At 58.2% G+C, this 26,340-nt stretch overlaps 1 pseudogene; it reads right to left on the bottom strand.

Moving 5' to 3' along the window:
- Positions 1 to 483: 483 nt before the first annotated feature.
- LOC144252918 (sterile alpha motif domain-containing protein 11-like) lies at positions 484 to 18,284 on the bottom strand (annotated as a pseudogene).
- Between the last annotated feature and the right edge of the window lie 8,056 nt (positions 18,285 to 26,340).

The raw sequence follows: 26,340 nt of genomic DNA, 5'->3' as shown, positions 1-26,340 counted from the left end.
GGCCCACTCCTCCCTGGGGTGCCCAGCCAGCTGCTCTGTTCTCATGGGCTCTAGCAGCCAGCTTATAGTGCAGCAATAAATTAATTAATGCTGTGATTAATTAGTGATGATTAACCTCCAAGACTGGCTTCCTCCCGATAAGCAGAATTTATGTAGCCTTTTCTCTCCCTGCAGATGAAGGCCCAGTCGCAGAGGCGGAGCTGGACCCTGGTGAGCTGTGGCAGCTGGCCCAGGGGCCCCAGGATGAGCTAGAGGATCTGCAGCTCTCAGAGGAGGACTAAGGGTCTCCTGCAGTACCCCAAAGGCCCTGAGGCCAGTGTCTGTGCAGCAGGAGGGCAGTAGACAGTGGACAGGGCTTTATTGTCACAGCACGACAGACCAGATGAACCAAGAGCTGTGCTGACCTGCGCAGCAAGAGCCAGCCCTATGCAGGAGGCTGGTTCTGCTGCCAGGTCACAGCAGCCTGCTCCACAGAGGTGGCTCCCTGGTTCCTCTACTCCTTTGTCTTTGGTTTGTCTGTGGACCTCTGCATTCACCCCCAGAAAGTTTTTGAAAACTCATTCAGTCCTTTTAAGTCACATTTTTTCCTTTTAAAAATTCTTGGTGTTTCTGCATCCAAAACTGAAAGGGAGAAAGCTGTGGGGGAGGTACCACTGCATCCTGTGCTGGGACTGTGGGCAGCCTGCTGGCCAACTCAACACAGAGACTGGGTGGCATCTGGGGCCCCTGGGAGTATTGCTGCTGTTCCATTCTCTGGCTTGGGTGAGGCTTGGCTAGTGGGTGGGTGGCTCCCCCCATAGGGGGAGTTGGCTGTTGGTGGGGACAGGGGCTGCTCTCTGGAGGTAAGCTCCTATTCAGGAGCCTGCAGGGTTGGCGGCTGCAGAGGCAGAGCCACAGGGAAGCTGGCCATGTAGAAAACTCGGCCCAGGCGCTTGGCCACCTATAAAGAAAAGCCTGGATGGGTGCCTGCCAAGGACATTGGGTGATTTCAAAGAGCCTTTATGCCCTCTGCCCACTGTCCATGCTTACCTGGGCCCGGATCTTGAGGGCGGGCCCCAGCTTCAGCCCCATAGTCGTCAGCAGGTGCTCCTCTGTCAGCAGGGGCAAGGTCTCCCCATCAATTTCTTGTTCTCTGAATACCTAGAACAGGGATAGGGTCAGGCCTATCAGTCCCACACAGCAAAGGCCCAGAGAGCAGCCAGGGAGAGTAAGCAGGCTGTGTAGCTTTCAGGGAGTGGTCAAATGAAGGAATCCCCTTTTGTTTTGGGCAGGGGCTAGCATGAGGCAGGAGCAGGTGGGGCTGAGGGGTGTAGGGAAGGGAGAGGAGGGCAAGTGACAGGCCCGCTGCACACCCAGGTCAGCTCTGCCTCACCAGAGCATACTCCCCACAGCCAGACAAGCCCCCAATGAAGCTGCAGACATCATCCACAGTCCACTTGCTGACGTCCTCAGGGGATGTGGCCACCTCCCCATCAGCGAAGAGTCACCCCATGGTGCCTAGGTGTGAGTGGGTGTCACTAGGGCTTTGTTCCTCCCATCCCATACCCCACCGGTCTGCTGACCTTTGCTTGCCTTAGTTGCTTAGAGACATGCAATCCATGACTTAAGATTTTTCGACTGTGGAAGCCTTGCACCCCCTCCCCGTGCAAGACCTCCAAGGGTGGCTGGCCTGGGTCTCCACACCCACCTGTGTGGAAGTATGGGCTGACCGAGTAGGGGAAGCCCAGGGACAGAGGAGGGGGCAGGGTGGAACCTGAAAGAAGCCCCTTTCCCTCAGTGCTGGTCCCTCCTAGGGCTTGACCTGGGGTGGAGCCCCGGCCCCCTGTGGGTGCTATCTCCAGGCCCTCTCCATCTGAGTCCTTGGGGGGCTCTTCTGAGACATCTTGAGCCCAGAGCCCAGATGCTGTTGTCTCCTTGGATTCGCTGGGCCGAACTGAGGCAGAACTAGGGCCCCCCCTTCCGCGGTGCTCTGCCAGCAGGCTCCCGGGGTGAGGTTGGAGGCTCCGGACCAGAGACACCCTGTGAAGGCGAAGCGGCACGGAGCTATGTTTCAGTACCAGCATGGCCCCGCGCCTCTGCAGCTCCTCTGTACCGTCTGGGGCACGCAGGGCCGCTTCAGGTGCCAGCAGCTGTGGCCGGTGTGTGTTCTCCAGCTCTTTCTGGTGAAGCAGCTCCGCGGACATCTCTAGCCTAGGCCAGGAGTAGTAGGATCAGCTTGAGGGCTAGTGCCACCCACCTCCCCTCCCGGCTTTGGCCACACCTACCAGGCCAAGTTCTGTTTACGCAGGAGCTCCTGCTGCCGGGCGAGCATCTCCGCCTGGGCGGGGGGCAGGAAGCTGTACCCTGGGGAAAAGGGACAGACCAGGGCCAAGTGGTCAAATGGTGCTGGCCTGATGAATTGGCCCTCTGCACCACCTTGTTCCATCCTCGACATTAATGGGCGACCTTACAGGACCAGTTTCAATGAGCGTGCCCATAGGACATAAAAGACGTGCACACCTGCCTATTCCTTACCTGGAGTCTGACACAGAGCCTATGGAACCCCCAAGAAAGGGGGCCTGAAATGGGAGCCCAGGGCGATGTGGGGGGCATTCTGGGGCGACAGCAAAGGGGGCGGCTGCGACAGCTCCCTGCGAAAGGCAGGACTGAGGGGCGTGCGTGGCTTGCCCGGCCCCCCTCGGCGCCCCGGATTCCCCTAACCGCCTCCAAGCGCATTCCGGTCGCCGCTAATTGCTGGCCCTGCGGGCGGTCGATGTGCCGCTCGTTATGGCTCTAGGTCGAGCGCTGCCCCCGCTATCGCCCCCTGGCGGCGCCAATTAATCTCGGAGGAGGCGCTAACCCGGAGGGCCATGGTGACTGCAGCGGTAATTACCGCGCGGGGCCCTCCTCCTCCCCACCCCCTCCCCGTAGCGGGCCCAGCGCTGCCGGGGGCACGAAGCGTAATTAGCCGCAATCCTGAGGCAGCGGCAGCTGCAGACGCCGAGCTCCGCGGTGGAGGGCAGGGGGTGCGCCCGACTGGAGACGGCCCGCTGCGGGGGGGGGGGGGGCATCCCTGAGCGCCTCCCTGCTCTCTACAGGTCTCCCCCTGTCCCCGCCCGCCCGGGAGGCCGTCTCCCCAGACCGCTAGTGTGTCTGAACTGGCGAAGCGGGCTTCCCTCCTCCCCCAGTTCTAGTCCTCTGGCCGACCCCTCCCGACTTACTTTGGGCTGGGTTTCCAGACTTCCAGCCGCTCTGCCTTCTGCTTCCCCAACCTCATCCCCCCTCACTGTCCCAGGGGCACCTGGATTTTGCTGGATCCCAGTTGCTCAACAAAGAAACAAGAGTGACCCTTCACATTCCTGCCCAGGGTTCTTGGCACCCAGGTACATACTGCCCCGGAAATGTTTTCCTGGGCCTCTACCCAGCTCAGCCAGCTGCAGGAACTTTTTGCCCAACTGACCCTAAACCCAAAGCAGGCAATACCCACATGACTGTGCAGCTGCAATCAGGGAGGAGTAAGTGGGTGGAAGGTGCAGGCTATGGGGCCTGCAGAAGTCAGATACCAAGCCCCAGTACCTCTCTGAGAAGGACCGTGCAACAGCTGGAGCTGGAGCAGTGTTCTCCCGGTGCTGAGCCAGACCCTGCTTCCGGTGCTGACCTGCTGTGGATGAGGGCAGGTGAACTTCCAGGCCACTGGGACTCCTCGAAGCTGCAGCTGCTACCTCCTGCCGGACCCTCAGGAGATCTGGGGGTGGGGGGGTAGGGGATGGGCAACAGCAGCGACCCTGAGGCCCAGCCTTCCCTGGACTTCTCCCCTCATCCTAGTGAGCACAGGACACTGGCCCAGGGGAGCCCAGGAGAAAGGGAACCAGGGGCCCACTTCCACACCATCCCTGCTGTGTGTCAGGCCTGATGTCAGTCACTGGGGCCAGAGGAGCAGCCCCAGGGCAGGGGAGACAGGTTTGCAGGAGGACCTGAAAGGAATGTGAGGTGGGAGGAAAGCCCAGTGCTGGTACGCAAGGCTGTGGAACCTGAGGCTGGAGCCTTGAGGGGAGGGACTGTGCACAGATCCATGAGAGCATAGACCAGTTCCTGGAGGTCACTGTGACAAGTCTAGGAGTGGGTCTCCAGACTCCACCAGGTGACCGTCTCCTAGATGGGAGGCAGGAAACTGAACCTGTACACGTGGCCACACCGCCACACCAGCATACACCAACTTCCGTTCACATTGGTCATCCAGCAGTGGTTGCATACAGTCAACATCCAGCAAGACCACACCAGGCCCATGCATACGCATCCTTGCAGGCACACCGGCCACAATCTCTGGACACGGCTACGTGCAGTGGTTTGATGCACTGTGCTCCTGCCCAGGGCCGGGCCTTCGAGTCCCCACCACCCCCCTTTGCATACCTTTGCCGCTGAGCCGCCGCCTCTGTTTATAAATTAATTACCCGAAAAGCGGAGGTGGGTCTGCCCTGGGCTGGGTGCCAGCCCGCAGAGCCTAGCCGGCTCAGCTGCCCGCGTCGATCCCAGCGGGGCCTGCACCCCCGCCCTCCAGCCCGCGGTCACAGGTATTTGCAGCCCGCTCCTAGGCTGGACGGCTGCGCACCGTGATTAACAGCAGCTCCCTGGCGGCCGCAACCACGCTCCCTCCCCCACATAGGCCTGCAGAGCGGGCCCCAGGCAGAGCAGGCAAAGCAATTAAAAGGGAAGATTTTTAAATTATTAACATTTGGTGAATTATTCAGACTCTTGGTGCCTTGTGCAAGGAGAGGAAATCCTGCCCCTTCACGGCACCCCATCCACCTCCTACCATAAAAGCCAAGTTCACCTAGCAGGAGACTAGCCTGTGAGGCTAGAGTGCAGCTGGACAGGTATCTGACTGCTCCCTGGGCTATGACCACAAGGGACAGAGCAGACCCAGTGAGTGGAGAGGGGCAAGAGCCTCATCCCAGCCTCTAGCTGGGCCTCTCTTGGCATCCAGGAGGCCATGGTGGCCAAACACAGCTGCCTCTTAGTCCTGTCTTTCTGGAAGGCTTGCCCCCCATGCAGGACAAAGATCTGGCACTATTTGAATGTGACCACAGGTCAGCGTCCACTGACTTAAATTTGTGCACCAACTGCTGTGGGAGTCAGGAGAATGGGCACAGACCACAGGGTCTCCTGGATAGGGGGCAGGTAGGCTTACTCAAGCCCCTACCCCTTCTTCTCACCTGGGCTCACCCCTGAGTAAGCTGTGTGCATGCCTGGAGGGGATCCTGAGAATGTTATGAAAAGTGGGGACTTGGAACAAGACCTGGGGCAGCCAGGCCTCATCGCCTACCCACAAAGGGCTGGGGGTCACTGACAGATCCAATCCTGGTCTTGATGTCAGCAGCCAACACCCTCTTCTGGGGTGGAGAGGCAACTGAGAGTGTACACAGGTATGGGGGCAGGTGGGGAGGTCACATACCATGGCTGGGGAGGCCCAGGTGGTAGAGACGCTGTGGTTCCTCGAAGCTGCCAGCCTCACTGAGAGCGGAAACCAGCCGGTGGTAGTGGTCCTCAGGCGCCATGCTGGGTTGCAGCTCTGGCAGCAGCAGAGTCTCTGCGTTGGGGTAGCACATAGGGAGGGGATTTTCCTTGAAATACTACCCAGGCGGAGAGGCAAGTAGGGAAGGCACACCTCACCCTAAGCCTAAGACCTTCCACCCCTGCTACGAAACCCAAGTCCCTCCTCTGTGCACACCTGCCCCTTTTGGAAGGTCTAACAACACTTCCAAGCACTCAGTTACTGCTTCCTCCTCCAGTGACCTGTCCCTCCTCCCTGGGTTGGGCTCCCACCTCGAGGGTACTCAGACTCAGACTCTACTCGCTTCGGGCCTTCTTCTCTGAAGAGCAGTCACTGGTGACGTGCGGGGAGCAGCCCAGTCTCTTGCCTAGCAAGCCACCTGCAGAGGGTGGAGTGAGCCACACCCAGTCTCAGGGACTGGAGGAGGAGGCAGGGAAGACCAGGTGGGGAAGACCCACCCCTGCCCCAGCTCAGTCTAGTGAGCCCCAGTCCCCTCCACTCAGGAGCATCCTGGGTGCTGGTGGGCAAGGCCTTGCCAGCCCTGGGTCCCAGGCTTCCACCTGGTGAGCCCAGCTGGCTGGAGGATATCATGACAGGTATGGAGCAAGGCAAGGAAACAGGGCAGCCCTGACCCTGGGCCTCAGGCTGCATTTGAATAGAAGTGATGGGTGTGACACGTGACTGTGACTGTGTCCCCACGGGCCTCTGGCTGCCCCTGACCAGCCAGTCCATTCCCATGTGTGCTCATGAGCCCACCTCAGCTTCTCCTGGAGAACAGAACTACCTTCCCTTTCTGAGCAGGGCTGGGGTGGGCTGTGCAGATGCTGGGGAAGAGAGTCAGTCAGGAAGGCACATGTCACTCCCCACACCAGGGGTGTGCTCAGGGGAGCCCTCCTCTCTGCACCAAAAGCCCAGACCCTCCTCTTTCCTGCACTCAGCCTTGGCAAGCACATACCTGCCCAGCCAGGCTCTGCGCTCCAAGGGTCACCCCTGGACAGCTGACCTGCCCTACACAGACCCTAGGTGCCTGGCTCCTGGTCTGCCTATTCCTATACTATCCCCTCTAGAGATCACATCTCCACATCAAAAGCTGCACACAGGGCTGGGGATGTAGCTCAGTTGGTAGAGTGCTTGCCTCACATGTAAGAAGCCCTGGGTTCCATCCCCAGTACCATAAAAATGAAATGAAAATAAAAGCCACACACATCTATAGGTCCGTCTCCAAACCTGTCCCTGCACCCCCAAGCTCTGCTTCCTCCTGAGGACCCTGACATCAGGGGGCCCTGCTGATAGCAGGTCATCATCCTGGCCTCCAGGTCAGACCCTATTGCCTCTGAAGACCCAGGGTGGCGGGGATGAGGGCTGCTCCTTGTGTAACTCAAGCCTTTCATGACACCTTGGTACTTGGGGGTCCCCAACCTGTGCCCCCAGGAAGCCCTGCTGTCAGCTCAGGAGCCTAATTCCTTTTTCTTATTCCTTTAATCTGTCATTTTTATCAGGCTAGGGAAGTGCGGCGGCAGCCAGAGCACTGATCAATCTCCACATTACAGCTGACAGAATGGTGCTAATAACTTATTGATCTCAGCCACCTCACTGCCACTGGTCTAGCTGGCTGGCCCCAGGCCCTGCCCCAAAGACAGGGGGCAGTCCCCACTGCCTGCATGAGGGGTCAGGTTAGACAGACCCTGTAGGACAGATGGAGGGCACTCAGGTGCACATGGGCATCACGAGCTGCGTGTCAGAGTCCAGCAAGCAGGAGGGCACCCCGAGCGCACCAGGCAGGGAGTGGGTCTTGCAGCCTCTCTCCACACCTGCTGCCCATCTCCTGCTCCCTGTACATGCTCAGGGGTCAGCAAGGGTAACCTCTGCAGTCTGTTCCCTGTTTCAACAGTGGCAACTCCCGCCTCCTTGCTGGGCTTCTCTGCTCCTGGGGAGCTTGAGAGTCACAGCTTGGGGGAGGTGATACTGGGGTTGGAGTGCCCCGCAGTGAGACCCAGCCTTGTAGCTGCCTTGAGGAGACTGCATAAGCTCAGAGTCACACCTGATGTAGGCAGTGACAGGAGGCAGACACACGTACCAGGGGTGGACCTTAAAGTCACAAGACCTGCGCTGAGCTCCTCAGTCCTCTGGGATCCTTCCTGTCCAGAGCCCAGGAAGCTGTGGCTCGAAGGACACCCCCTTGGGCCACAGGAATGAAGTAGACATGGTGACAGGTAAAGACCACTTCAGGGCCCAGAGGAATCCCACGGGGAGCTGCAGACCTGGCAGGTGCACACGCGTGCACGCGCGCACGCGCGCGCACACACACACACACACACACACACAGCATCCTGGCTGCTATGCACAGCATGTGACCTGCACTCACTGTAGAATGCGGAGGGCTACCTGGCAGGGTGAGCAAGCCCTGAAGGAGACACACAGGGCACATGCAGGTCTGTGTACCTGAGGAGGTTGTACATAGGCAGGAGAGGGCCTTCTGCCTCAGAACATCTCAATCACTGAGGGGCTCCCTCTGCTCCGCCCGATCGATGGGGCAATTAGATTTTATCAGCCACCTCCAAAGCAGCTCCAGAAGCAACCCCCACCCCTATCCACAAGGGCCTTCTGGGATCATGGGGGCTCTGTTGGGAGTGTCCAGGGTGGTGGGTGATGCCCACCCTGCTTTCCCAGAGCAGTAGCCATTGTCAGAAACAACCCTGTCCAGGGTCCATGTGACAAGGCCCCTGAGGTCAAGTTGTGCCCACTCTCAGCGGTGGCATCTTGCAACCCCTCATGAACTGCTCCGTGGGAGACTGCCTGGGTCCCCAAGATGCTCTCTCCCTCTGAGTTCCTGTTGCCTCCAGGAACCAGATCTCCTTGGTGGCCCTGGAAGCTCCTGGGCCAGCACCCTCTTGGCCTACCTGAAGCAGTCCAGGCTGCAGGGGATGGGCCCTTTCCCTCCCAGGACCCCTGAGAAGCAGGACCAGGCCGACATGCCCTGTGGGTTTGGTGGGAGGTGGGCATTGGTGGGAGGTGAGCTCTGGAAGGTCTTTGCCTGTGCCTGTCTTGTGAGGAGGGGGTGGTCGGCCTCGAAACTCCAAGCCCACCCCAGCCGCAGCCACACTGGAGCCGCCCTGGGCCGCCAGTCTGCCTAACTGGCTGGGATTAACACAATTACCATCACATGGAGCCCCAGGGGACAGCTAGCCTCACACCTCCCGCCTCCTCTGCTGGCCTCCCTGGCTGCCCGCCAAGGCTTCCAGAGCTGCTGAACAGACACAGGGAGGGTGGCTGTCCCTAAGCAGAGGTGCTGTGGCCCTGGCAGCCCCATCATCGCCCTCAGGACCCAGGGGCCTCCTCACCTGTGGGTCCCAAGCCAACCTCCACACTGCCTCTCTGGAATTCACAGCGGCTCTGGTGCTCGGGCATAACGAGGTGGCGGCTTCGGTGCACACTGGATATGAGTGTTGGAAGGTCACTGTCCTGGCTGCAGCAGAGCAAGACAGAGGATGGAGCCATGAGCCTTGGCAGTGCCACCTGATGAGCATGAGTACAAGGGTGCTTGGGGCTGAGGACAGCTTGCACTGAGCGTGGTGATGTGTGCGCTTACCTCTGTGGGCTTGGGATGCCACAACTACGCACACTCAGCAGGCAGGCCAAGAGAAAGCAGAGACGTGGCACCTGGACCCCACTCCAGCACCCAGCTGGTCTGTGCAGAGCCAGAGCAGCCCCTCCCACCTTCCTCTCTCCAGAGAGGCAGTGCTGTGCTCGGCTCCCTGCCTCAGAGGGAGGACAGGATGGCCTGCTGTCTCACAGGACAGACATATAGAGGGCACACTGTCACCCATGTGCTGCCAGCTCTGAAGCAAGCACCTGGCACATGCCACTTTGGTTAAAACTTGCAACACCCTCTTGGGGCCCTCATTTCTCCAAATCAGGAAACTGAGGTTCAGACCAAAGTCCCGTAGATAAAAAGATCTGCCCTGGCAGGCTCAGGACACCTATGATCCCCAGGGTGCACCCAGGGTGCACCCAGGCCTGGCCTTGGAATCACCCTGCATGTGATTCTTTGTCCCTTCTCCCTCCTGCTGAGCCCTCACCCACAGCCCCAGAGAGAAGAGGGAGGAGAAAGTGGGGCACCCTGGGGTTATGTGAGCAACCCCATCATCAACAGAGAAGGAGGGGACAGGAAGTCAAGGCCAGCCAGAGCAGGGGCAGGGAAGCCCAGTGCCCCCAGCAGTGCCCTCCCGGCCCACCTGTGGTGGAGCAGCCTCTTCAGCAGCACTGACACTAGCAGAGCCTCCTCACAGTGACCTAGGAACCGATCCTGAACCTTATTAAATAGCCCCCAGCCCCCAGCCTGGGCTGGCATGAGCCAGGCTAATCCAGGGCCAGGCCCTAAGCAGATCAGTTTCAGCACCAGATACCCCGGGGCGGCCCCAGAGCCCCTAAGAGACCCAGATGTAGGTTCTCCCCCATCCCATGAAGGCGGGAGGCAGGTGGGGAGTAAGTACTTTATGGGATTATTCTCACGAGGCTCATCCCCCATCATCCTCACTGATGTGGGATGTTGGACAGAACTGCTGTCCTCAGCATGGGGAAGGGGCCTGGGCTGGCCGGGTACAGGGCTGCAGCTGCCATGGAGCTGCTCCCCACAGTGCACCGGACACTTCCTGCTTCCAGGGACTGGAGAGGTGAGCACAGTAATTTCCTGTGAGCCCTGGCCTGGACCCCCAGCAGCACCTGCATCTGGGACCAGCCTCAATGACAGTGATCGGCTCAGTCTCACTTGGGGGTTACCCGGGCTCTCAAGGTGCAGGCCGATGGGGGCCACCCTTGGCTAGACAGGACCTGCCCTTGCATTCCACACCCAAGTCCCTGCCTTGGGGGTTCATTCCTTAGGTCCCAAGATGGGCCAGTCCTGAAAACCTGTTCTGGTCACTCAGTTATTCACTGAACAAATTATGCTGGGTTCATTTAAAAAAAATGCCAAGAGACTCACACACAGGCTGGAGAGTTGAGAGCTCTGCACCTGTCTTCACAGTGTGGGGCCACTACACACAGGCAAGGCCTCAGCAGGCTGCTGTGGCACGTGGGGAGGAGACTGGGGCAGGGTCAGGAAGGCTGCAGGGAGGGTTGTGAGGAGGCCAGGAGAAGGGTGAGACCCGACTCCCCCCTGAGGGCCTCCCCACCCCAACTCTCTCACGTAGCCTTCACCAGCTGGGGGCCCTAGAGGGTCAGGGACCTAGAAGGCCCTTCTTGCCAGCCAGGCTGCAGGGGCATCACAGGGCAGAGGGGCCCTGGGCCTTTTCTTGCAGCCAGCAGCAGGCATCCCCAGCAGGACTGGTCAGAAGGACGAAGAGGACAGACAGATGCAAGAGGCAGACAGACCAGTGAAGAGTGACAGACAATGGGGATGGACAGACAGTCGGGATGGGACAAACACAGTTGGTGACCCAGTGTGAGGCAGCTGGCGGTCCACAGCCCTCCTTGTCCAGACACTGGGGACTGTTAGCAGACGGGATATGATGGGCTGTTAGTCCTCTGGGGTGTGCTCTTCTCCAGAACTGTAACCTTCCCTTTAATGAAATCCAGAAAGTCATCCTTGCCCCTCTGGATCCTCTGTGGGACCAGGGTCTCCACTAATGCAGGCCTGCTTCTTCCCAGGCACAGCCAGGCTGCAGCAGCCAGTACTGGTAAGAATTCAGCATGGGACTCCTGGGGCCTCCCCGCACCCCAAGGCCAGGTGTACTGAAAGGAGGTGCAGGTCTGGAGGGGAGGCACAGCCATTGGGTTTCCCTGCAGGCCTTGCTGGCAAATTTATCCTGTAGCGTCCAGAGTAAAAGGCTCATAAAATGTCATCAATGTTCATGACGGTTCATAAAAATGATCCGTTGAGCTGGCAACTCCAAAATGAGGTGGAAATAAGTTTAAAGATGTTTTTATTGTAATTCGGCTCCAGGATCCAGATGTTCTTGAAGACATAAATAATGACACCTCTGGCAGAGATCCAGGACAAGCTGCCTTCCTGCAGCTGGGCCTGGGAGGCCAGGCACCCACAGCTTGAGTCCCAAGAGGCTTTCCCTGCCCTTGGTGCCCACTGCTCCCCATCAGGCCTTCCTGTGGTGCTCCCCTCGAAGCCCTGGGGAAAAACTTGGCCCCAATAACCAGAAACCAGCCCCTGCCCCTTGGGAGCAGGAACTAGGTCCCTGACACCTGACCTCCTCCTGGGGGCTTCTTTTTTATCCTCTATGTCTTGGATCCACAGGCCCCAGCCTGTTTCCATAACCCAAATCCATGTGAGGAAACCCCAACCTTCCAGGGTCCCCAGAAGGATCTTTCCAAAACACAGACCTGGTCACTCCCTGCTCAGGAACTTTCTGTGGCTGGCTCAGCTTGGAGAACAAAGCCCAACTGGTCCAGCGGCTAAGGTGCAGACCTTTTAGCATCCCACTGAGCCAGACCTGCCATGTTCCCATTCTCCTCCCTTCCATCCCATCCTTCATCCCTCCACAGCTTTGCAGACCACCTTTTCCCAGTGAACTCCTATGCATCCTTCAAGAACCTGCTCACACATCACCATTCTCCCTCCTGGTGGGTCTCTGGGAGGGTGAGAGGTGAAAATCACAGCCTCATCTTAGAGCTGTTGGGCTCCAATGGACAGTCCAGTGGTGAGGGTCATAGCATGCTTTGTCTCCACAGGTGGGCTGTCTAGGACCCTGCCCATGCTGTTGAGGCCTGGCACAAGTCTGCACTTGGCTGAGATGGGCCTCCTGATCTCAGTTGGGCACCATGCCACCTACCTTCCAGGCCAGGTAAGGACACACATCCAAACCAGCCTGGCAACCGCATGGCCCACACTGGCTCACACTGACTGGGACAGAGGACAAGACAAAAGACCATGGGTAGAGGAGGGAAGCAGGGTGGGTGGGACCCAGGAGAAATGGCAACAGCTGCCCCTGCCCAAGCCAGGCTCCTACCTGCAAGATGTCTCTCAGAAGGAGATGTTCACATCCCAGTGGGTGTGGACTCTACTGGGAGAGAAAAGAGGGTCAGTGGCTCCATTACTGGCACAGAGACAGCAGCGGGGTGTGGGCCTGATTCTTAACATCCCACCAGCCAGAAGCCAGGGCAGTCATGAGGGTGGCACCTCATGCCCAGTTCAACCTGGTGGCAGCTTCCACTGAACAAACCCAGGGCTTGAGATGCTCTGGCCTCCCAGAGATGAGGACGAGGAGCAGGCTGAACAGCCCCGGGCAACACCAGGCACCACAGCCCCCACCATCCTTACTCACAGACACCCCACCCCTAGGTGCTGGCAGGACGAGGCCCATATCAGGAAACAAATTTCTGGGAGGTTGTGGGTGTCAGCCCAGGTGGGTACCGGACCTTGGGTCTCTCTGCTGGCCAACCTCTACCCAGAAGTGACCATGGCATGGCTGAGGCAGAACAAGGTGCCAGGGCGCCAGTTCAGGAGAGAGGACAGCCTCTGCCTGCACCCCCGCCCCACAGCAGCATTCCAGAAGACCCCTGGTCTTCGTGCCCCCTTCCATAGGAGCCTGAGCCTCCCGGCCCAGATCTGGAGTAAGTACCTTCTCTTCATGATTCGGACATGCAGATCATCCTCCTGCTTCAAGCCTGGCTGCCGTCCACAGGCTGGGCCACCTCCATCACTGTCACCATCACTGGCAGAAAAGCTGGGGTTCTGTTCCTTTTTCAGGGAGCGTGCAGGGGGCAGGGCCACTGTCCTTTTGTCCGCCAGCCGCCCCCGGTTCTGGGCAGGAGGAGGAGAACGTTAAGGCTGAGCTAGACATCAGCCTCCTGGGCCTGGGCCAAGGCCCAGGGGCCTCATTGCTGTAGGCACAGCCTGTGAGGACAGCAGAGTGTGGGCTGTTCTGCCTGCCCAGCCTGAGTGTGGGTGCCCACCCTGTGGCAGGGAGCCCTGGGGATGCCTAAGCTATGACCCTCAGCTCCTTCCCTGTGTCCCCAGAGTCTTCTGGGATTGTGCATACAGCCTGGGGCAGGGATCATGGGGCTGGTCCTGGTGGGTGTGCAGTCAGGGAGCAGGTCCCTCTCAACGTGTCTGGCTGACATCCCATCTCCTCTGTCAGTCCTGAAAACTTACAGCAATATCAACAAGCAAAGTCACTTTTCTTTTTCTTTTGCAGTGCTGGTGAAACTAGGGCCTCACAAAACACTCTGCCACTGAGCGGCAGCCCCAGCCCCTCTTTGCTATTTTGTTAGCACCATGAAGAGCCCAGCTCAGGGGAAGTCTGTCTGAGACTGCTGGTCCCTTGCAATCTGCAGGCCTGGGAGCCACAGGCTGCCCGAGAGCACTGACAGCCCTGACCCTTTGTTCCCCAGCCCTGATGGTTCATTTCTCTCCTCAGTGTCCCCCATGCACCATGTGTAAGTGTGTGGTGCTGTGTATGCTCAAGCTTGGAGCTCTACACCCAGCTCACACATTTCTGCACAGAGCGGTGGACATGAGTGTGTGGCCCCAGTCCTGGCATTTCTCTACCCTTCCTGGCTCCAGGTCCTGCTGCCCCAGGGAAAAGAAAAAAAAGTCATTGATTATTTTCCAGTGTACAGAGGTTTTTTCTTACTTGGTTAAGAGGCTGCTGGCTCAGAGGCTACATGGGCTTTCAGAGTATCTACTTTCCTCTCCTGTTCAGTCCTCCCATTGCCAGAAAGAGTTGATCCTCACCACACCCATGAGCTTAGTGAGGAAGGGGTCAAGGAGGGTCCCTGCCCCAGGTCATCCAGGATCCTGAGGTGGGCTGCTGCATGGAGTCCTGTCCTTGCAAGGACGCTTCTCTTCAGATTCAGCACCACATCATCTCCGGACGCCTGGCTCTGCCCAGCTCAGTGCTCCCTCCCCCAGCTCTGGGAGCCACAGTATCCCCCACACCTGCCCTCACACATCTGCTGGGGTCTGCCCAGGATACCCTGATTCCCTCTGTAACATGGTGAGTGAAATAGACCCAGCAATATAAGGGCACATGGCATGGGGCCAATGGGTTTTCAGGGCCAGCCCACAGGATGACAGGGTCCAGTGACAGCAGAGAGCAGGGAGACGGCAGTGGTGAGTGCCCACCTATGTCTCGGCCTCTGTCAATCCATAGGTTTGGTATCATTTTCAACACCCCTTGGCCCATGGCTCTGCCTTGTCCAGCCTGCCAAAGCCCAGTGCCAGGCATCTGGAGATGAGCTCTGCCCTTCTCCTCAGTCACCTTTCAGCCTTAGGTGAAATACTCTCATGAAAAGAAAAGGGGTATTTTCTCAAAGCCACCTGCTTCCCCTCTTTTGTGGCAGAAATACTCCCATCCAAACAGAAAGTAGAACCCAGACTAGGAGTAAACATCTCTCTGCCTCTCATCTGTGGGAAGAGAAGAGGGGGACACAGAGTCTATAAGACTGCTACTTGGAAGGGGGCCAGGACCGGCTGGCTGGGAAGGAGCCCAGGCTATATGCCAGTCTTAGCCACATGAGGCACAGAGCTGGGCACAGGATCTTCCAGTCCCTGGTATGCCCTGAAAGCACCCTGGAAGGTTAGGTCTGGGGTGGCTCTTGGGGGTAACTCTATGGGGGAGCATGCTGAGAACCCAGATGGCCACTCTAACCCTGCCCAAGGATGGGGAACACATGCCCCCCCATACATCAGAGACTTAGCTCCCCACTGCTCAACAGATTTGAGAACCTGGCTCCTAACCAATAATTGACCCCTTCTGAAATGGTGAGAGTGGGTTCCAGCATGCACCGTCACATGCACACCATGTTCTACCCCTGGAGTATTGGTGACCATGAAGTGCACACACCTTTGAAACTGGCCACAAGGGTGGGTAGAGACAGCCTCTGTGCACCAATAGGTTGGGGCTAGAAAGGGGATCCATGGAGATACCTCCAAGGAAGCGGCCAGGCACAGAGAGGCCGGCAGGCCCAGGTCTGAAGTGCCCTTCACTCAGGGCAGGAACCAGGGAGCTTCAGAAAGGCAGCAGCTCCATCCCTCTCTGAGCTTCAGATTGCCACTTGAGGTGATGGCAGATGTTGAGCTCAGGTCACCCTCTGCCCCTCTCTTGTGGCAGGCCTCAGGGGTGGCAGTTTGGAAACTGTGGGGCACTCCCACCCAAACAGAAAAGAGAACCCAGACTAGTCTGAGGTGGGCACCCAGAGGATCCCGTCCAGTTCCAGCTGCCTGAAGGGGTGCCACGATGGAGAGGGACTTCAATCTTTTGCCCAGTAGGTATGTGACAGCAAGCAAAAGGTGTTTCTGCACACCTGCTTGGGGAGCTCTTGTACAGGTGCCCTGTGCTCCTGTAGACTCAAGTGTGTAGGGCGGGCGGCTTGAGGCTGTGACTGTGACAGACCAGGTGTGGGCTGGGCCTGTGGCTCTCCTTCCCCTGCCAGCATCCATGTGTCCAAGATTTCCCAGCCTGCTCAGCGTGCATCCTGCAGAGCCCAAGGGGAAGCCAGGATACCCCACCACCCGGTCAAAGGGAATAAACCCAAGTTGGCAGCCTGGGCCCTCTCAGGACCACTGGTACCTCCACCCCTCCTGCTCCTTCCTGTAAGAGGGGACTGCTGGGTGGACCTAGGAACAGCAGCCTCCACCCCCCATGTCCCTAGAGGTACCCCACAGGGGGAGCTTCCTCTCTAGAGGCAATTTCCTTTTCAGATCAACCCTCTACTCCTCACTGCCTGGAGTCTCATACCTGCTCCCCAGGCCAGTGGGGAGGCCAGAGATTGTCTACCCTAGGTGGGGTTCTTGCTCTCTGGACACCTACAGGCAAAGACCCTGCCCCAGCCAGGCTCCATGTCATGGACCCTCCGAGGTCCAGACCCTTGCAGGGCAGCACTTCAACATTAGGAGCACCAAGACACACACCACTCAGGCCTGGGGATAACCCAGATGTGCAACCTGGCCAGCTAACACTGTTACACCTCAAAAGAGTCCTGCCCCAGCACCCAGCACCTCTCTCTGCTGAGCCAGATGACTTGGTGATCTCCAGACCTGGGACAGGGAAGTCCCCAGGCCCAATGAATGACAATAACAGTGGGAAGACCCTGGAACCTGGAAGGCTGGAGAAGTAGCTCCAAGACACCCATGAGGGAGGCTGCTCAAGAACAGGCAGGACCCGCCCTTCATCCAAACAGGAGAGGATCCTGTGACCCAGGATTCCCACCCATTCCCAGGGATGGTCTGGAACAGCACAAAGCAACCCCACCCACCCCATCTGCCCTGGGAGGATTCCCTCCAGCCTGCCCAGAGGGCTGAAGTTAGGACTCCCAATCTTAGAGATCACCAGGCTCTCAGGGGAGTCCAGACACCCCAACCCAGCTTATTCCCAGGTCTCACCACAGGCGAGGATATTCGACAGCCCAGGAAGTCGAAGATTGGAGGATGCACCTGCAGAATTCCCTTGGACATAAGCGTCTTCAGACTTTTTCCTGTGAGGAGAGCCGAGCACAGCTGGTGAGGGGCAGTCAGGGCATAGATGGAGCCTCTGGGGCGCCGTCACCCGCAAAGCCAGTCCCCACTCCCGGAAGGTGTATGCAAGGCACACCAACCTTCCAAACCCACTGTTGTCCAACTTCGGAGCCTGCTGCCCGCCCCACCCTCTCGGATGAGAAGGGGATCTGCTGGGCTCTGAAACTCAAATCCTGGGCGAGGCCCTCCCCTGGTGAAGGGCGGCTACCTCTCAGCCCTGGCGCCCCTCCTCCTGCCCCACCCTCTCTTAGCCAGTCTAGCCTGAACTGTGGCCGGGCAGTGGAAGGTTGAGCTGGGGAATTGGTGAGCGGAGGCGCAGTTGCGACCCAGGCCTGCGTCAGTCCCCAACGCAGGAAAGGGCAGCCACTGCGCAGCCTGAACTCCTAAACCAAACGCTACCGGGTCCCAAACTTCCCAAGACCCTCACCGCGCCAGAGGGTCACCGCGCTTATCAGGTGCCCCCGATCTGGCCTCCAAAGGTGTATTGTCGCACCTTTGGAGTCACCATCCAAACAGGCTGCTCCAGGTCTCGCTGACACTGTTCCAGCTCCGCGCGCCCACGCCCCGCCCCACTCCCGCGGCCCCACCTACCTGCGCAGCCCCAACCAGTGTGCACTCGCACCCCGGCAGCACGTGCTCTGGAGCTGCAGCGCCCTCTCTGGGCCAAAACCAAGTCTCCCCAGTGGCAGAGCGAAGGGCTCGGACCCGCGGGTCCCCAGTAGCGAAGGAGAGGGACAGCGGCTTGCGCCCCCTCGTCGGCCGCACCTGTGTGGTGGATGCTGCGCTTCCAGTCCTTGGCCCTCGCGCGGCCGCTGACGAACTGGAACTCGTTGGGCGTGAGCCACTCGCCGTGGTGGCGGATGGACGGGCCTTTGCTGCCCTGGCAGAGTTTCCGTACGTTGAGCAGAGCACGGTTGGCGCCACACTCCACCTGGATGCAGGGCTCACCGTTGTCCAGCAGCGGCTGGAAGTCCGCGGCCGCTGCGGCCGAGAGGAGCTCAAGGGCCAGTGGGTCTCTGGGCAGGTGGAGGTTCGGCGTGGCCTCGTGCAGGCTAAGGTAGGCGCGCGAGGGCCGGAGTGGTGGAGCCAACAGTTCTTCATAGCCTGCAGCAGAGGCCGGCAGCGAGGCGGCGGGGGGGGGGGGGGGGGCAGAGCTGCTGCGGCGGGCAGCGGGGCCAAGTAGCCCGGCAGCGGAGGCAGAGGCAGGGCGGCCAGGGTCAGGTGGAAGGTGGCCAGGGCCAGGGCCAGGTCCTCGCGGCCCGGGAGCTCCTTTTTGACCGCCGGCATGTCGCGCGGGTGGCCCAGCAGCCGGCTCTCGGTCGCTGGCGCAACTTATTTTGGCCCTGGCTGGAGTTGCGTCTCCGCCGGCCCTGAAGGCGCCTGGCCGCGCTTCCACCCCGCCCGCTACTGCGCCCTGGCACCCGAAGCCGCCGCCCGCTGCCGCCGCCGCAGCCGGGCCGCCCCTTCCTGCTACCCGGCCTACTGGAGGGGTCTCGGCGGACCCAGACATGGTGTGGCCTGAGCTGCTACTGATCACAGACCGACGGGTAAGAAGGCTGCAAAAGCCAAAGCCCCACCTCCAAACCCGCGAGGCCCCGCCCGCCCTCCACTAGGCGCCACACCTTCGCTGCTCCAGGTTCCCCCGCGCTGGGCCCTCCGCCGCTGGGCTGAGGCCGGAGCCGCCTCTTCCGCCGCCGGCAGGGGGAGGAGGGTCATAAATAACCCGCGGGCAGCAGTGCAGACGGTGACCTGAGACGTCCTGGGGGAGTGAAGGGACGGCCGTCAGCACTTCTGCCCCCAACCCCACTGCGCCAGACTTGACCCATCCTGGAGTGCCTGCCTCTTAAAGCCCCCTTTTTATCCATTCCTTCATCAGTCAATCAACCATTTATTGAGCGCCAGATGTGGTGTAACCCCAGGAAGAGACTACCCAGAGAAGGGGTTGTGGGAAGAGAGATGCAGAGGAAGAGTGAGAGCACAGGTGTAGAGTCCAAGGAAGTGCGGGTGGCCAGAGTCCTGGCCTGCCTCCTGGCTTCTCTGCCTGAGCTCACCAGCTTCTTCAATGAGGCGGGTGCTGCATGGGAGCGCACCCAGACCCACCAAGAACAGGGGGACATGCAGGGACTGAGCTTATGGGCCACAGGTGTGGCTGACACTGAGCTATGAGGAAGCACACCCGTGTACACAGCTGCCCAGCCACCCACAAATGCATGCATGCTCAAAGACATACAAAGAGCAACCACAGGTGTGTCACACCCGTGACTTTCTGTGTGCCAGCACAGTAGTTGCTGAGCCTGAATGCATCGGACAGGTTCATGGAGCACACAAATCCTCAAATACTTCCCACAAGCACCAACACAGACAGGATGTGTGCTAAGAGATACAGATCACAGATATCCCGAGACTGGGACTTGAAACACAGGCACAGATGGACCCAGGTCCACATGTTCACCTGCCAAGGCAGGGTGTCAGGCACAGGTGACATCCAGTTGGTTGCACTATTGGTCTAGAAAGAGTTAACCTGGAAGGTCAGGGGTTAGAGGTTAGCCAGATGAGGCTCCCTCAGACATTCTTGCAAAGTAGCTAGAAACTTCAGGAATGTAGCCTTTTCAGACCTAGGGAGAGCTGCCCTGCTGGGACACCTGGGCAGCTAGCTATGAGCTGAAAAGAAGCCATGCCTTGTCTCTCAGCATGCAGGAAGGTGTTTTGGGGCTGTCCACTACCTTAGTCTCTGCCACTTAAAGGAACAAAGAGAGAGGGCCTGAGCTCAGCCTCACCCCACTCCTGTGGCCATGCAGTTGGTGTCCAGATGCACACATGCAGGAATTCTAGCAGGCACCCACAGCGCCCTGTACTGCTGGAGTGACGTTACCTGTGCAGTGACAGTCATATGTCATGTTCAAGGGTGTCAACACAGGCAGTGACCAGACACAGGCACAGTGATGCACAGGTGCTCAGCACTCCTGAATTCACCCTCAAGGCATCACAGAGGCCTCTCCTCCTGGCCTGGCAGCATGGGCCTAATCCTCTGTCACCAGTGGCTCTGTACACTCGGCCCTTCTGCAGAAGGGACAGAGATGCTTGTTTCTGACCACATGGGGGCAGAAGCAGCCCCCATCTTAGGGCAGTCTTCCTGGTGCTGTGGTCCCACCGAAAGGTAGACTCTGTTGGGGAGGCTGAAGCAGGTGTGCAGAGCCTCAGACCCTCCTGCAGCAGCTGCATGACCCAGTCTTCTCTGCCCTTCTTGGGACCTTACTTTCCCATCTGAAAATGAGAGGTGGTCTCAAAACCCATCTTCTAAAGCCTTCTTTAAAGAGGTGGGCTCAAAACCCATCTTCTAAAGCCTTCTTTAAAGAGGTGGGCTCAAAACCCACCTTCTAAAGCCGCCTTTAGCTTGAAGTAAAACAGTCAGCAGAGCAGCTATGGGAGGTGGGAGCACCAAACCCCTGCACACCCTAGACACTTTCCTCTGTAAATGGATCTGGAGCGCAGAAACTGAGGGGCTCCCATCAACTCTGAGCCAAGCAAAGGGAAAGAAATGAGTTAACTAGTGCCCCCTGAGGCCCCCAAATCTATCTCATCTGTCTCTCACTGAGATAGATGTGAGGGTGGTTTATATTCTTCTCCTCCCTGCAGACAGTATGGCCGCACTTGGGCCCAGTCTGGATACTAGAGCATACACAGGGGTGCATGGGAGCAGCTGCTGTCCTGCAGAGTGGATGCGGGGGCAGGGTGCAGTTCTCTCCCTCATGGCTCAAATTATTGTAGAAATGTTGTGCACCCTCAGGGCCACCAGAGCTAAGTAGCACACAGGCCTTAAGTGCAGTCTCACCCACTCCACGTCCCAAGGGTGTGTCAGCAGGGGTGGAGTGAGGGGCCCCATGTGCTCATGTGTGTCAATGCTGCGTGAGGGGTGTTCGTGTGCTTATGTGTGCCTGCCCTGTCCTCCTGCCATTCACTTTAGCTGACACTCAGCACAAATACGGTTTGAAGGCCTCAGGGACCCGTGTTCCTTACTCTGGGAATCTGGGCCTTCATTGGTCCAGCCCAGCAGTGCTGGTTAGAGTTCACTCTGTGTACAATTCACAGGCCCTGTGAACCCTAGGGCCAGAGCCCACCAGGAAGTCCTGATAGGGGCACTAGGCTATGCTGTCTGCAGAGCTTTGGGGCAGAGGTCATCCCCAAGTGGGGAGAGGAGTGGGTACAGGTGGGGTCTCTGCCAGACTGCCAGGTGGAAACAAGAGGACATCTGGGCAGTTCCTTCACAAAGAAAACCTTGGGCGGGATGTGCTGAATCATCACGGATGGTGCTGGAGGGAAAAGGAAAGGGCTAGAAGGGGTCAGGTGGTCAGCTGCTGCTCTGCCTCACCTGAGAGCCCCCTCAGCTGTTCAGGCTGCAGGGTGGATTCTCAGTGCTGGGGTAGTGGCTTTCCTGACACACCCTGGCACATGGCAGGTACCAGTGTCTTAAGGACTGTCCATGGGGCAACCCAATGTGGCCATGGGTGGATCCAGCTCATACCCTGATCTGGTACCTGCTGGGCTCTGGGCTCTCTGAGCCATTCCTAACTTGACATGGCTACCCTGTCCCTGGGCAGCACCATTGCCTGACTGCTCCCCTCTGCTACCACCTGCCCTGGAATCTCTACATACCTTCCTGTCCCCAAAAGCTTATTAAGAGTTGGACTACAGATCTGGGAGGCTGAGGCAGGAGGATCACAAGTTCCAGGCCAGCCTTAGCAACATAGCCGGCAATGTAAGCAACTTACAAGACCCTCTCTCTAAATAAAAAAAAAAAAAAATTAAAAGGGTTGGGGATGTAGCTCATTGGTAAAGTACCTCTGGGTTCAATCCTCATTACTGAAAAAAGAGGGTACTGCCACAGGTACCCTCTTCATCAGAGAGAGATACCTGAAAGTCTTCTGCTGAAGAAGCCTAGGTAGACATCCTTGGTCTTCAGCAAGCACTGCCCAAGCTGGAAGATAAGGTTAGATCTAAGGGTGCATAAGTGGGATGTGGTGTTGTTCTGAGGACCCTGCCACTGACACAAGGGTGAGGCAGAGTGCCCACGGACACATAGCGACAGGCAGTGGTCACACCATAGAGGGTCTGAGATCCTGCAGACCAAGTGCTGGCTGCCTGAGATCTCCTGATGCTTATCCATGTTTCTCCTGTGATGTGCCTTCTCTGTCCACCAGCGAGGGTTCATGGGGAATTTTTGCTGTGTGGGGCCCCACAGGGCAGGATTCAGGCCTAGGAAAAGCAGATATGGAAGCTCAAAATAGAGAAAACTAGTCAGAGTTGCCTGGTAACAGCCTTCACCTTCTCTTGGGTAGAAGGATACAAGAAAAAGCTAAAGGCCACCTGCTGAGAGCCTGACACTGACGGTCGCCCAGGTGCAGGCTGGTGTACCAGATGCCCTCCAATGTCTCATGTCCTTGCCCCAGTGTGGCCTGAGTCAACCTGCACACAGCATTTGGGGTGGAGCAGTGGTAAGTGTTCAGGAACAGAACACAGAACAGCAGCAGAGGCTCATGACCTGATGACAGCCACCTGGAAGGAATGGTGCACACATCTGCAGCCATACTTCACCCGTCTGCATGAACGGTCAACACAGGGCCTTGGGAACCCAGGCAGGGCTCATCTATGGCTGCTCACTCCAGGGGTGTGTGGGCATTTGCAGGCCAGGTCCAGGGGCTGCCCAGTTCCCTAGAACCTAGCCTGTGATGGCAGGAGGGACTCAGGGCCCTGGGCACCATCTAGCCTTCTGAACAGTGCAGTTCCTACTCCCACCCCAGCCCCCACCTGCAGCACTGAGGCCGAGAGTAATAAAACACCCACCTCACAGGAGACAGCCTTATCTTGTTGATCGGAAGTCTGCCAGCCCAATTTATGATGGAACATAAGATCTCCAAATCTGAATTTATGTGCCGGAGTATAAAGAGAGGTCAATGAGATTGAAAGTGGGCTCTTGAGAGGAGCTGGCAGGCTCACTCCCAGGTGCTGTAAGGAAACCTCACAGTCTTTGTCCCCAACTCCAGCCTGGCCCAAGAGGGAAAGGTCCGCCAAGGAGAGCCCTGCCTGAGAGCCCTGCCGTTTGGTGTAAGGGGGAGAGAGAGGGACTCTGTCGGGCGGGGCCACGGCTGTGGCAGGAGTCTTGGAGAGGGCCAGCCTGGACCATCTGTGCTGAGGATGCAGATCTTGTGCCTGGTCTCAGGCCTGGCCCTCAGCCGTGGGCGAGCCCCTGGCTCAGAACAGTCACAGCAGAGCTCTGGCTCTGGCCCAGGGACCCACTGCCAAATGGAGTTGCCATGGGTGACCATGAACCCATGGCCCCCACCCAAGCCCTCTGGAGCCCTCTGTCCTCATCACCCCCTGGAGTCAGGGGTGGGGTAGGAGGAGGGTTGGCTCTGTCTGGGGTGGGCACCTGGCCAGCAGGAGGCTGGCTTTCTGTGCCCCAGGGCAGACCCTGACTTTAGGATTTATACAAATAAATGAAATGAAAAGTGCTGGCAGCCCTGATCTGATTACAGCCATTCATTCTCTGGTCGTTAATAATTTGTGCAATAAAGGGTTGCGGCTGCTCCAGTGTGGGGGTGGCTGCGGCTCAGCCTTCCCTTGGCGCCGGCTTCGGGAGCTGGAAACATGAATTATTAGTTTCTTATCGCTCGGACCGCCATCGCTCATGCTGCCAGGACCTGGTGGGAGCTGGCGGAGGTCCCCCGCCTCCTCTGCTGGCCCTGAGCTGCTGCTTCTCTTGGAGACTCCCGGTGGGGCTCAGCACTACCCCACCCAGCCCTTCTGGGAGTGTGACCCCTGGAGCAGGAGGCTGCAACAGGCATGGGAGCTGCAGTGCTGTGCTCTGAGCCTCAGATCCTCTCTGTGAGTGAAGCCAGACCTCACATGCCAGCAAAGCACTGGCCCAGGGAGGGTGGGGTCCTTATCAGGGTGCTCTCCAAGGGGCACAGACTGCCTAGTCCCTGGCCAGAGAGGAGAGGAAGTCCCCTCTGGGAGCCACAGTGCCTTAGGCAGTCAGAGCTCCATCACCTGCAGGACAGCCAGGGGCTTGAGAAAACCCTGAGGAAAGGGATGGTGCTGGCTAGGGTCTGGGTGGGGGTACTGGTCACCTGGGCTTTTTGTCTGCACCTCCAAGTACAGCTGCTGAGGTGTGTGGGCTGGAGGCTGAACTCCAAGGCCACAGCCCAGATGGTGACCAGGTGGTTACCTGTCACAGAAGCACGCACCCTCCTGCAAGGCTCCCAGCCAAGCTGGGGAGTGCAAGGCTAAGGCAAAGCTGGGGTGTGGGAGGAATGGGGACCTGGCACCCACCTCTGCCTCTTGCCTGCCAAGCCCCTCCAGGTGCCTCCTGGGCTGCAGCCCCACTTCATCTCTGTGAGGATGTGGAACCTAGAGGGTAGGCCTTGCGCCCAGGGCTATTTGCCCACCACTTCCTGGCTGTGTGGCCTTGGAGAGACTGTCAGTTCTTCCAACCTCAGTCTGTAAAATGGGAATTAGGATAAAAGGAGACAAAATTAGTATGTACTGAGTGTCCAGGGTGTGTGCAGGTGTCATAGGTGGAGTGGGGTGGCCCCTGCAGCCCTGCATGCTGGGAAGTCCCATCCTTCAGGCAGCGTGGCTTCAAAAAGTCTGACCACATTTCATCTGCTTTCTGTTTTCTTAACGTCTGGACAGAGTTGTAGTGAATGTCCCAATGTACTTGTCTCCTCCCAGGTCATCTCTGTCATTTCTGGGTCACCTTCAGTTGACTGGTTTCCTCTTTTCCTGCTGGGCTGTGTTTTCTGCTTCTTTGCACACCTGTGAGGGTGTTTCTCTCTCTCTCTCTCTCTCTCTCTCTCTCTCTCTCTCTCTCTCTCTCTCTCTCTCCCCTTCCGTCCCTCCCTCCATGTTTATTTTGTTTATTTATCTTTATGTGGTGCTGAGGATCAAACCCAGGGCCTCATACATGCTACACCTCATCTCTGAGCTAGCCCTCTCACAGTGCCTGGGCTGCACAACATAGCTGACCCCATGCCCTCTGCAACCTGCTGAACACACCCTCATCCCCAACAGCTGCCAACCCACTTTTTTTTGGTAGTACAGATGGACAGAATGCCTTTATTTTATTTGTTTATTTTTGTGTGGTACAAAGGATGGAACCCAGTGCTCACACATGCTAGGCAAGAGCTCTTCTACTGAGCTATAGCCCTGCCAATCCAATTTTGCTATGGTGTTTTGGTTAGGTCTGGGACTTCCTGAACATTGCCCAGGGAGAGACTGAAGGGGCACTGTGGGCAGGGCCTGGGAGGCTGCAGCCCCTGCAGCAGCCAAGTCTGGCTACTTTCTACCTCTAGGGCATAGACTTTCTTCCACCTGCTGTGGCAGAACAGGAAGCCCCCACCCTGCACCTGGCACTGAAGACCACTCATCGGGGCCTGAGACACAGAGCAGCCCTGGGGTCCCTCTTTCTAACCCTGTGCATCCTTGATGCCAGTTTTGAATGCCATTTCTGCCAGGAAGCTTCCTGGATCCTCCAGTCAGAAAGCATCCTGTTCCTGGAGCTTCTGAACACATCCAAACCGTGGTATTCTGACTCCCACAGAAATCCTGTCTTCCTCTAACTGGACGGGAGCCCCAGTGGATGGCACTCTGGCATTCTTGGCTGATGGTTCTTTAACTGAAACCAGAAGATAAGAGCCAACCAAGGGCACGGTCCTCCTGGCTGGGCTGTGGGCAGGGCTGAGGTCTGCGGGATATCTGAAGGTCCGGAGGCTCCAGGCTTCCCACAGCCCCAGGCTGGGCTCTCAGAGGGCTGCTCCTGCTGGGGTCTGCCCTTCCCCATTTTTCTGGTCCCTCTGCTCCTGTCCCCTGTGGCCTGTCTGGCCACCTCCCTGCTACCACACCACACCCTCTACCTCAGATGGCTTCCTCCCAGCCCCAGCTCACACACACAGAATCCCTTACCCCGGGAGCATTCCGGGCATGCACAGTCCACTGACTTGGCCCTGGCCAGGCTGTGCATTAACACAAAGACAGCTGGCTGGGTTTCCCTCACCCAGGTCTGGAGCCCCTGAATGGGGAGCCCCCACCCCCACTCCGTGTGGTCGCCTCTAGACTGATTTCATTTATCACTGACCAAGGATGAGTAATTTTATTGTGAAGCACAGTTCAGGGTGATAGATGAGGGAGTAGGGCAGGTGGTCGCCTTGCTGTCTTTCTCTCCAGAGGGAGGTGGGAAGGAGAATCCTGCCTCTTCATAAGTGGAGGCTGGCAGTTGGAGAGGAAAGAGCCCCATCAGGGTGGCTGGCCACGCCAGAAGGGAGTGAGGAGGCAGGGAAGGTAGACC

The sequence above is a fragment of the Urocitellus parryii genome, unplaced genomic scaffold (assembly GCF_045843805.1).
Source record: "Urocitellus parryii isolate mUroPar1 unplaced genomic scaffold, mUroPar1.hap1 Scaffold_67, whole genome shotgun sequence".
Taxonomy (NCBI): Eukaryota; Metazoa; Chordata; class Mammalia; order Rodentia; family Sciuridae; genus Urocitellus; species Urocitellus parryii.
Note: the sequence above shows the minus strand (reverse complement) of the source record. Positions and strands in the feature narration are given on the sequence as shown.